Below are 12,026 nucleotides of genomic sequence, written 5' to 3'. Positions count from 1 at the left end.
CTTCCCTTCCACCCTCCCTTTCGTCCTTCATTCCCTCTCTCTCTTCCTCCTTCCTTCCCTCCCTCCATTTTGTCCTTCCTTCCTTCTTTCTCTCTTCCCTTCCTTCCTCCTTCCCTTCCATCCTTCCATCTCTTTCCTTCCCTTCCTCCCTCTTTCTCTCTCCCTTGTCCCTTCCCTTCCACCCTCCCCTTCATCCTTCGTTTCCTCCCTCTCACTTTCTCCTTCCTTCCCTATTGTCTTTCCTTCTTTCTTTCTCTATTTCCTTCCTTCCTCTTTCCCTCCCTCTTCCTCCTTCCACCCTTCCATCCTTCCATCTCTTTCCTTCCCTTCTTCCGTCTTTCTCCCTCCCTCCCTCCTTCCCTTCCACCCTCCCTTTCGTCCTTCCCTCCCTCCCTGCCTCTCTCTTCCTCCTTCCTTCCTTCCTTCCTTCCTTCCTTCCTTCCTTCCTTCCTTCCCTGTTGTCTTTCTTTCTCTCTCTCTCTTTCCTTCCTTCCTTCCTTCCTTCCTTCCTTCCTTCCTTCCTCCTTCCCTCCCTCTTCCTCCTTCCCTTCCACCCTTCCTTCTCTCTTTCCTTCCATGCCTCCCTCTTTCTCTCTCCCTCGTTCTTTCCCTTCCACCCTCCCTTTCGTCCTTCGTTCCCTCTCTCTCTTTGTCCTTCCTTCCCTATTGCCTTTTCTTCTTTCTTTCTTTCTTTCTTTCTTTCTTTCTTTCTTTCTTTCTCTTTCCTTCCTTCCTCTTTCCCTCCCTTTTCCTCCTTCCCTTCCACCCTTCCTTCTCTCTTTCCTTTCCTTCCTCTGTCTTTCTCCCTCCCTCGTTCATTCCCTTCCACTCTCCCTTTCGTCCTTCCTTCCCTCCTTCTCTCTTTCTCCTTCCTTCCTTATTGTCTTTCCTTCTTTCTCATTTTCTTCCCTCTGTTCCTTCCCTCCCTTCCTCTTTCTCCCTCCCTCCATTCCCTTCCACTCTTCCTTCCTTCCTTCCTTCCTTCCTTCCTTCCTTCCTTCCTTCCTTCCTTCCTTCCTTCCTTCCTTCCTTCCTTGCAGGGGAATGTAATCAGATTGTGGACTACCGTGGACTACTGTGGCCAAGTCTGACTTCCCAAGGTACAGGTGCAGCTGGTGCACAAGCTTTTGTGTCAGTCAGCTTTCGTACGATGTTATTTCTAGCACCCACTTTTTGTGTCTTATAAGTCAGAGCATGGTCCAGGGTAAGTCCCAGGTATTTGGGTGCGCTGCAATGCTCCAGTGGGATTCCTTCCCAGGTCATCCTCAGAACTCAAGATGCTTGTCTGTTCTTAAGGTGAAAGGCACATGTCTGTGTCTTTGATGGGTTAAGAATCAGCTGGTTTTTCCTGGAGTAGGCAGTAAGAACACCTAGAGAGCTTCTGTTCAACCATTTAAAAGCTCCCTGCTTGGGTGGTGATGGCACAATCATCAGCATAGATGAAACTCTCTATCCCTTCTGGCAGTGGCTGGTCATTTGTGTAAATGTTGAACATTGATGGAGTGAGCACATTCCCTTGAGTCAGACCGTTCTTCTCTTTACTCCATCTGCTTCTCTGACCCTGAAACTCAACAAAAAAGCTCCTGTTTTGTAGCAGATTTCCTACGAAGCGGGTGAGGTGGCTGTCTGTTGGGAGGGGTTAGATTGTGTGTAGGGCAGAATGGGGTTGGGCTGGATGGTTTTTGGGGGTCCCTTTAACTTGAAGATTCTATGATTCTAGCTGTGAAAGAAGGGATCGGAGAAACAGGCTAAGCAACAGCAGATTTAGTCCATTGTCCTGCCAAGGTCCTTCCGGCCCTCATCTCCCCTTTTGCTACCCATTTGCAAGTGGACAGCTCCATAGGATGTCAATCGAAACACCTGCGCCTCGCGTCCTCTTCCCTTCCACTCCGACCAAACTTCAACCCACACACCAGAAACTCCGGAAGGTCCAGGAGATAGAATAAATATTATCTTTGCTGACTAATTCCCCACATGTTGCTCTCCATACCAACCCTTTGCAAGGCCAAGGAATAATCCACCTCTGTCTAAATATTTGGAAGCAAAAGTCCCAGGACTTTCCATTTGCATTCGTGTCACCTTCCCTTGAGCAGAAGTGGACGGTTTTTGCAATCCTAAGGACAGAAGAAAACACTGGTTTGTACCTTCCGATCTTTGGCAAATGAGAACCAGGGCCAAGGTAGCAGAGGTTGGATGGGCATCTCGGATTGTGCATTCTCCCACAACGTGGGGTTGGACTAGATGGCCTTTGGGGTCCCTTCAATAATAATAATAATAATAATAATAATAATAATAATAATAATCCTTTATTTATACCCCGCTAACATCTCCTGAAGGACTCAGTGTGGCTTACAAGAGGCCAAGGCCCAACACAACAGCATAACAAATACAACAATAAATAAAACTCATAAAACAAGCAATAAACATTAAAACAATAGCAATAAACATTAGACAATAACACCACAACGCATTTAAAACTAAGGCCGGGCCAAATGTAATTATTAAAAATATTAAAAATGCTGGACATGACAGGTGAGATGGATAGGTTTTTGGAGATAGGTGCGGTGTGCAGACAATCTTAAATCTCTAGTAAAGTGCATTTGGGACATGATGCTAGGAGTTTCCTATTCTGGGAAGGCACACCGGAACAACCACGTCTTCAAGCTCTTCCTAAAGACTGCCAATGTTGGGGCTTGTCTGATATCCTTGGGGAGAGAGTTCCAGAGTCTGGGAGCAACCACGGAGAAGGCCCTGTCCCTCGTCCCCACCAAACACGCTTGTGACAGAGTTGGGATCATGAGCAGGGCCTCTCCAGATGATCGGAGAGATCGTGTGGGTTCATATACGGAGATGCGGTCACGCAGGTAGGCGGGTCCCAAACCGTTTAGGGCAGTGGTTCTCAACCTTCCTAATGCCGTGACCCCTTAATACAGTCCCCCATGTTGTGGTGACCCCCAACCATAATATTGTTTTCATTGCTACTTCATAACAGTCATTTAACTACTGTTATAAATCATAATGTAAATATCAAATATGCAGGATGCATTTTCATTCACTGGACCAAACTGGGCACAAATACCCCATACACCCAAATGTGAATGCTAGTGGGGTTGGGCGAGGATTGATTTTGTAATTTGGGAGTTGTAGTTGCTAGGATTTATAGTTCGCTTATAATCAAAGAGCATTCTGAACTCCACCAGCGATGGATTTGAACCAAACTTGGCTCCCATGACCAGTGGAAAACATTGGAAGGATTTGATGGGCATTGACCTTGAGTTTGGGAGTTGTAGTTCACCTATATCCAGAGAGCACTGTGGACTCATGCAATGGTGGATCTGGATCAAACTTGGTATGAATATTCAATATGCCCAAATGTGAACACTGGTGGAGTCCGGGGAAAATAGATATTGACATTTGGGAGTTGTAGTTGCTGGGATTTATAGTTCATTACAATCAAAGAACATTCTGAACTCCACCAACCATAGAATTGGCTCAAACTTCCCACATGGAATCCCAATGACCATCAGAAAATACTGTGTTTTCTTATGTTCTTTGGCGACCCCTCTGACACCCCCTCGCGACCCCTTCAGGGGTCCCAACCCCCAGGTTGAGAAACACTGGTTTAGGGCTTTGTAGGCACCTGCACCTTGAATTGGGACCGGAAAATGAAAGGCAGCCAATGGAGCTCCTTAAACAGGAGGGTTGACCACACCATATAATGAGCACCAGTTAACAACCTGGCCGCCGCCCGTTGGACCAGTTGGAATTTCCGGGCCGTTTTCAAGGGCAGCCCCACGTAGAGCGCATTACAGTAGTCCAATCTGGAGGTGACTAAGGCATGGACCACCCTGGCCAGATCCGCCTTCGCGAGGTACGGTCGTGTCCCTTATTACTCAAAGAACAAAACACCTGAGCGAAAAGACACCCAACGTGACTCTGCATGATTTTCCACACTTCCTTCCCACCCAGACGCAGAGGAGAGTTAAACACGCAAAGCCCCAAAGGGCCGGCCTTTTATCAGAGCCAGACAGCCACTCTCCTCACCATTAAGGCTTCGCTTGCGGTTTCTCCAAAGTGTTATCATTATTATGCTTTTCAGCAATGGAGGCTATTCGTGGAAGTGGGGAAATGATGTGGCTGTTTTGGAGGAAAGGCTTTTATTATTATTATTATTATTATTGACACAAAAACACAGTACGTCACAGCAAACGAGATCTTCCACTTTTCTTTCTCCCTTCTTTGCCTCCTTTTCTCCTCCCTTCCTTGTTTCCTTTTCTTCCCTTCCTTGATTCCTTTCTTCCTTCTTTTTCTTTTTCTCCTGCTTTCCTTGTTTCCTTTTCTTTCATTTCTTGATTCCTTCCTTGGTTCCTTCCTTCTTTCCTTTTCTTCCTTGATACCTTCCTTCCTTCTTCCACTTCCTTGTTTCCTTTTCTTTCCTTCCTTGGTTCCTTCCTTCTTTCCTTTTCTTCCTTGATACTTTCCTTCCTTCTTCTCCTTCCTTGTTTCCTTTTCTTTCCTTCCTTGATTCCTTCCTTATTTTCTCCCTCCCTTCCTTGTTTCTTTTTCTTTCCTTCCTTGATTCCTTCCTTCCTTCCTTCCTTTTCTTTTTCTCCTGCTTTCCTTGTTTCCTTTTCTTTCATTTCTTGATTCCTTTCTTGGTTCCTTCCTTCTTTCCTTTTCTTCCTTGATTCCTTCCTTCCTTCTTCTCCTTTCTTGTTTCCTTCTTTCCTTCCTTCCTTCTTTCGTCCCTCCCTCCCTTCTTCTCCTCCCTTCCTTGTTTCCTTTTCTTTCATTCCTCGATTCCTTCCTTGGTTCCTTCCTTCTTTCCTTTTCTTCCTTGATACCTTCCTTCCTTCTTCTCCTTTCTTGTTTCCCCTTCCTTCCTTCCTTCCTTCCTTCCTTCCTTCCTTCCTTCCTTCCTCCCCCTTTCTTCTCCTCCCTTCCTTGTTTCCTTTTCTTTCCTTCCTTGATTCCTTCCTTCCTTCCTTCTTTTCCTTTTCCTCCTGCTTTCCTTGTTTTCTTTCCTTCCTTGATTCCTTCCTTCCTTCTTTTTCTCTTTCTCCTGCTTTCCTTGTTTCATTTTCTTTCCTTCCTTGATTCCTTCATCCCTTCTTTACTTCCTCCCTTCCTTGTTTCCTTTTCTTTCCTTCCTTCCTTGATTCCTTCCTTCCTTCTTTCTTTTCCTTTTTCTCCTGCTTTCCTTGTTTACTTTTCTTTCATTCCTTGATCCCTTCCTTGGCTACTTCCTTCTTTCCTTTTCTTCCTTGATTCCTTCCTTCCTTCTTCTCCTTTCTTGTTTCCTTCTTTCCTTCCTTCTTTCCTTCCTTCCTTCTTTCCTTCCTTCCTTTCTTCCTCCCTCCCTTCTCCTCCTCCCTTCCTTGTTTCCTTTGTGCCTCTGTTTGTAGTCCGTCTGTGCGATTTTCTTGCAACAGCTGAAGATATGATCCATGGTTTCTTCAGCTGCCTTGCACAGTCTGCATTTTGGGTCATCCGCTGATTTTTCGCTCCTGGCCTTAATTGCATTGGTTCCGATGGCTTGCTCTTGGGCTGCAGGAATCCGGCCTCCTTCTGTCTCCTTCTTCAGAGTTCCATTCATGAGCCATCACCAGGTCTTCTCCTTGTCAACGTTTCCTTCAATTTTGTCAAGGAACTGCTCATGCAATGCTTTTTTGTGCCAGCTATCAGCTCTGGTTTGGAGTGCAGTTTTCTTGTACTGACTTTTTGTCTGCTGTGCTTTGAGAAGTTTCCGATTATTGACTTCAATTAGTGCAGGTTCTTGGCTTTCCTTGACACATTCTGCCAGGGCGTTTTTCTTCTTTGACTGCTTGTTTTACTTGTCAAAGTCCTCTGCCACCAGACTTTCTAGGCAAATAGCGCCGGTCAACAATACTATTATTACTATTATTATTATTATTATTATTATTATTATTATTATTATTTTGCACATTGGTCCATTCTTTGTGCTTTTATTCCAGGGAATGGAGGTCTTGGGAATGCTCTGTATGGCTCAAAGGGGAAACTGAGGACCCAAAGGGCCATATGCCTTTCTTTGGATGCCATCTGAGTAAGGCAAAGGCTGGTGCGATGGAAAAAGAGCCAAACAAGGCATCAAACCTGGCACCGGGGTATAAATAGCAACGCCTGGTTCCCATCAATTCCAAGGTGGAATGTCAATGTGCCAAACTTTTAATAATATATTGAGAGAGGGACACTGCAAGAAAGTCATTTATTAAAAAGGTGCCAAGGCTTTCCTATTGGAATGGGGAGAATCTCAGTAGCTAAGCTGGCCCTTCCAATGCCAATTTCCCATGGTGGCTGGCTCCCTCTGCTGCCCATTGTTGAGTACTGCAGCTCTAAGGAAATCAATATTCAATATTGCTTCTTGCATTTATCTTCCCTCTAAAACAGTGGTTCTCAACCTTCGTAATGCCGCGACCCCTTAATACAGCGCCTCACGTTGTGGTGACCCCCAACCATAAAATTATTATTATTGCTACTTCCTAATTGTAATTGTGTTACTGTTATGAATCATAATGTAAAAATCTGAAATGCAGGATGTATTTTCATTCACTGGACCAAATTTGGCACAAATACCCAACAACAGCGCTCCATGCCGTCATGTCAGCCACATGACATGCCCAGTGTGGAACACATCTCACCACGCGAAAACAGTGGATGTGGCTCTTAATGAGACATGCCGCATTATCACAGGGTGTCTGCGCCCTACACCACTGGAGAAATTACACTGTCTAGCCAGTATTGCACCACCTGACATCTGCTGGGAAGTAGCAGTCAATAGTGAAAGGACCAAGGCAGAGACATCTCCAGCTCATCCCCTGTTTGGGTATCAGCCAGCACGTCAACAACTTAAATCAAGACATAGTTTTCTAAGATCTACAGAGACACTCGCTGGAACACCCCAGCAAGCGAGAGTCCAAAAGTGGCAGGCCCAAACCCAGCACCTCAATTCATGGGTGATACCAGATGAGAGACTCCCCCCTGGGCACTCAGAAGACTGGGCGACTTGGAAGGCACTGAACAGACTGCGCTCTGGCACCAGGAGATGCAGAGCCAACCTTCAGAAATGGGGCTACAGGGTGGAATCCTCGGCATGCGAGTGCGGAGAAGAGCAAACCACTGACCACCTGCTGCAATGCAACCTGAGCCCTGCCACATGCACAAGGGAGGACCTTCTTGCGGCAACACCAGAGGCACTCCAAGGGGCCAGATACTGGTCAAAGGACATTTAACCAAATACCAAATTTGCAAAATCTGTGTGCTTTTTTCCTTTTTCCTTTTTCTTTTTAATCTCTGTGTTTGTTTTGCTCTGTTAGAATTGTAATACAATGGTTGCTGATGACACGATAAATAAATAAATAAATAAATAGCCACATGACCTTGGAGGTGTCTATGGACAACACCGGCTCTTTGGCCTAGAAATTGAGCACCAACTCCCAATTAATTACGACTGGAATTAATGTCAGGGGAAAACTTTTACCTTACGTGACCCAATATGCCCAAATTTGAATACTGGTGGGGTTGGAGGCAAAATTGATTTTGTCATTTGGGAGTTGTAGTTGCTGGGATTTATAGTTCACCTGCAATTAAAGAGCATTTTGAACTCCACCAATGATGGAATTGGACCAAACTTGGTACACAGAACTCCCACAACCAATGAAAAGTACTGGAAAGGTTTGGTGAGCACTGACCTTTGGGAGTTGTAGTTCACCTGCATCCAGAGAGCATTGCAGACACAAACAATGATGGATCTGGACCACACTTGGCACAGATACTCAATATGCCCCAATGTGAACACTGGTGGAGTTTGGGGAAAATAGACCTTGACATTTGGGAGATGCAGTTGCTGGGATTTATAGTTCACCTGCAACGAAGAGCCCTCGCCTGTTCCGCACCCTTGACTGCCGGCGGGAGAGCAACGCAGGCGAGGGGCGCCCAAGGAGCCACTCGCCCATCTCTCACCTCCTTCTGCCATCAGAAGGAGATGAGGGACAGGCGGATGGCTTTGCGCGCAGGAGTGCCAGTGGCTCAGGGGGTCGGCTGCAAGTTTGGAGGGTGCGTGGCCAGCTTCGCGACCCCCAGAAAATGGCCAAACGACCCCCCGAGGGGTCACGACCCCCAGGTTGAGAACCGCTGCTCTAAGGGCCCTTCCTCACAGACGTATCAATTTATTTATTTATTTCAATATAAATTTTATTTGAATTAAAAAGGGGAGCAAAAAGAGGATATTTTATTAATACATTTAAAGTGAGAGAACAATAATGTAAAGAGAAAATAGGAAAATAGGATAGGAATCAATTTGTTTGTTTACTTTAAAGACCAACAGGTTGGAGGTTCAAATCCAAGGAAAAGGTGGATGAGCTCCCTCTGTCAGCTCCAGCTTCCCATGTGGGGACATGAGAGAAGCCTCCCGCAAGGATGGTAAAACATCAAAACATCCGGGCGTTCCCTGAGCAACGTCCTTGCAGACAGCTCATTTTCTCACACCAGAAATCCATTTATTTATTTACTTTAAAGACCAACAGGTTGGAGGTTCAAATCCAAGGAAAAGGTGGATGAGCTCCCTCTGTCAGCTCCAGCTTCCCATGTGGGGACACGAGAGAAACCTCCCGCAAGGATGGTAAAACATCAAAACATCCGGGCGTTCTCTGAGCAATGTCCTTGCAGACGGCTCATTCTCTCACACCAGAAGCGACTTGCAGTTTCTCAAGTCACTCCTGACATGGAAAAAAAATCTATTTGGGACTTCAAGGAGTTGCTCTTGACACAACCCCCCCCCCCCCCAACTTAATGACGACTTGGAATGGCCCTGGAATATGACTTGGATTATCTGATTATAATTGTTGTTTTAATATTAAGGTTTTGATTGGTTGGCTTTGATGTTTTTATGTATTCTTTGATTATGTGTACACACGGCACTGAATTGTTGCCCTTGTGAGATCGCCTTGAGTTCTCTCCAAATCGCCTTTCCAGTCCATTTCAACCAAAGTGCTGCTTTATGTCTGCTGACCGAAAGCCTGGTCCCACAACCATAATTTTACTTTCTTCCTGAAAGCCAGGAGGGATGGGGTCCATTATATCTCATTTGGAAGCGCGTTCCACAGGTGAGAGGCCACAGCCGAAAAGGCCCTGTCCCTCATCCCCACCAGCCGCATTTGCGATGTTGGTGGAAGCGAGAGCAGAGCCTCCCTGGATGATTTTGGGGATGTAAGTAGACTTTTTTCCCAGTCTGATGGCCGTTTTTGTGTTTTCCATTTTTGCTGGCATGTTGCATGCATCACCTTGACAGCATCACCTTGACATCACCTTTGCTGGCATGTGGCATGCATCATGTGGCATGCATCGCCTTGACAGCATCATCATTGAGGAAAATAGATGGGCCCTAGGTGCACTGCAAAGCTCAATCTTGCTTGGCTATATGTCACACTTTCTCTACCAAATGCCCCACTATCCCCACTTCCACTTCACCCATGGCTAATCCCGAAGCGCAGAGAAAGAAAGGCATTGAACACATGCTCAGCGGCATTGCAAAGTTCCTAAAACACGGGGAATTAATGGTGCCCAAAACTCCAAGCAATTCCAACTGTGTGACCGTAACGTTTTGAAAAAAGCTAATCTGACTGCCATCCTTTTTAGGCCATAACCCTCTTTGATGTACCTTGGTTCCCGCAGCCATTATGTTCATGCTCATGGCACCATCTCCTTTATGCTTTCGGTCATTCCAAGGATAGGGTCAAAGTATGGTGCCCCAAAAGCATGGCAACTCCAATTGTACCAACATGGCATTTTTAAGAAATCTTATTGCCACTTCTTTTTGAAACACACCCCCTTCCAACATACCCAGATTCTCATTACGTTTACGCTCAGAGGCACCATCTTTTTGTGCCCAAAGTTGTATTTCTATCACTAGATCAATGCTTCTCAATCTTTCTAATGCTTCGACCCCTTCATACAGTTCCTCCTGTTGTGGTGACCCCCAACCACATTATTTTCGTTGCGACTTCAAAACTGTCATTTTGTTATTGTTATGAATTTTCATTTACTGGACCAAATTTGGCACAAATACCCAATACGCCCAAATTTGAATATTGGTGGGTTTTGGGGGGGGGGGGGTTGATTTTGTAATTTGGGAGTTGTAGTTGCTGGGATTTATAGTTTACCTACAATCAAAGAGCATTCTGTACCCCACCAATGATAGAATTGGGCCAAACTTCCCACACAGAACTCCCATGACCAACAGAAAATACTGTTGGTCAAAGATTTCCCCCAGGCACTTCCAAGCCATTAAATGCTAATCAAGGTGGTCAGCTGAAACATTCACACCTAGCTCCAGCAGACAAAGGTCCTTTGTCCTACCTGGCTCATTCCACAGATATATAAACCCATTTTCCTACTTCCAACAGACCTCACTACCTCTGAGGATGCTTGCCATAGATGCAGGCAAAACATCATGAGAAAATGCCTCTAGAACATGGCCATATAGCCCGGAAAAACCTACAACAACCCAGAAAATACTGTGTTTGCTACTTGTCCGAACGCATCCACCCCTACGTCCCATCCTGTAATCTAAGATCATCCGGGGAGGCCCTGCTCTCGCTCCCGTCAATTGCGCAAATACGTCTGGCGGGGACGAGAGACAGGGCCTTCTCGGAGGTGGCCCCTCGCCTATGGAACACACTCCCAAATGTGGTAAGATCTGCTCCCTCCCTCTTGGCTTTCAGAAAAAATTAAAATCATGGCTTTGGGACCAGGCCTTCAGACAGTAGATGTTTGTAGAGTTTAAAGGACATGGACTAGGATGACAATGCTAGTGTATTGAATATAGGAACATGGAACAACGGATTATGAGATTGGATCTTGATTCTACCTATGAGACGCTAATGAGATGTTGTAGTTATGTTTAACTGATTGTTTATTATATCATGGTTTTTAACTGTTTATGATTGAATTTTTCTATTATTAACCGCTTTGAGTTGCCCAAGGCCTGAGAAAAGCAGTATATAAGTGAAGTAAACAAATAAATAAATAATCTATATAAATTAAAATGTAATGTTCGTTTGTGGGATTAACAGAACTCAAAAACCACTGGACGAATTGACACCAAATTTGGACCACAAGACACCTAACAACCCAATGTATGTCCTTCACTCAAAAAAATTGGATTTTGTTATTTGGGAGTTGTAGTTGCTGGGATTTATAGTTCACCTATAATCAAAGACCATTCTGAACCCCACCAACGATGGAATTGAACCAAACTTGGTACACAGTTCTCCCATGACCAACAGAAAATACTGGAAGGGTTTGGTGGGCAGTGTCCTTTGGTTTTGGAGTTGCAGTCCACCTACATCCAGAGATCACTGTGCACTCAAACAATGATGGATCTGGACCAACCTTGGCACGAATACTCAATATGCTCAAATGTGAACACTGGTGGAGTTTGGGGAAAATAGAATCTTGACATTTGGGAGTTGTAGTTGCTGGGATTTATAGTTCACCTACAATCAAAGAGCAATCTCAACTCCACCAACAATAGCATTGGGTCAGACATCCCACACAGAACCCCCGTTGAACCGAACATGGTACACAGAACTCCCATGACTAAGAGAAAATACTGGAAGAATCTGATGGTCATTGGAAGGGTTTGGTGGACATTGACTTTGAATTTGGGAGCTGTAGTTCACCTACATCCAGAGAGCACTGTGGACTGAAACAATGATGGATCTGGACCAAACTTGGCTCGAATACTCAATATACCCAAAGGTGAACACTGGTGGAGTTTGGGGAAAATAGAATCTTGAAATTTGGGAGTTGTAGTTGCTGAGATTTGTAGTTCACCTATAATCACAGAGCATTCTGAACCCCGCCAATGATAGAATTGGGCCACACCTCCCACACAGAACCCCCATGACCACCAGAGCGGGCCACAGCAACGCGTGGCAGGGGACAGCTAGTAAATATATAAAACATAAGATGACCTACACACGAATAACGACGCGACAACCGACGTC

This window comes from Anolis sagrei, chromosome X (assembly GCF_037176765.1).
Source record: "Anolis sagrei isolate rAnoSag1 chromosome X, rAnoSag1.mat, whole genome shotgun sequence".
In the NCBI taxonomy this organism is placed as follows: Eukaryota; Metazoa; Chordata; class Lepidosauria; order Squamata; family Dactyloidae; genus Anolis; species Anolis sagrei.
The sequence above is the reverse complement of the archived record's forward strand: the minus strand, read 5'-3'. Positions refer to the sequence as shown.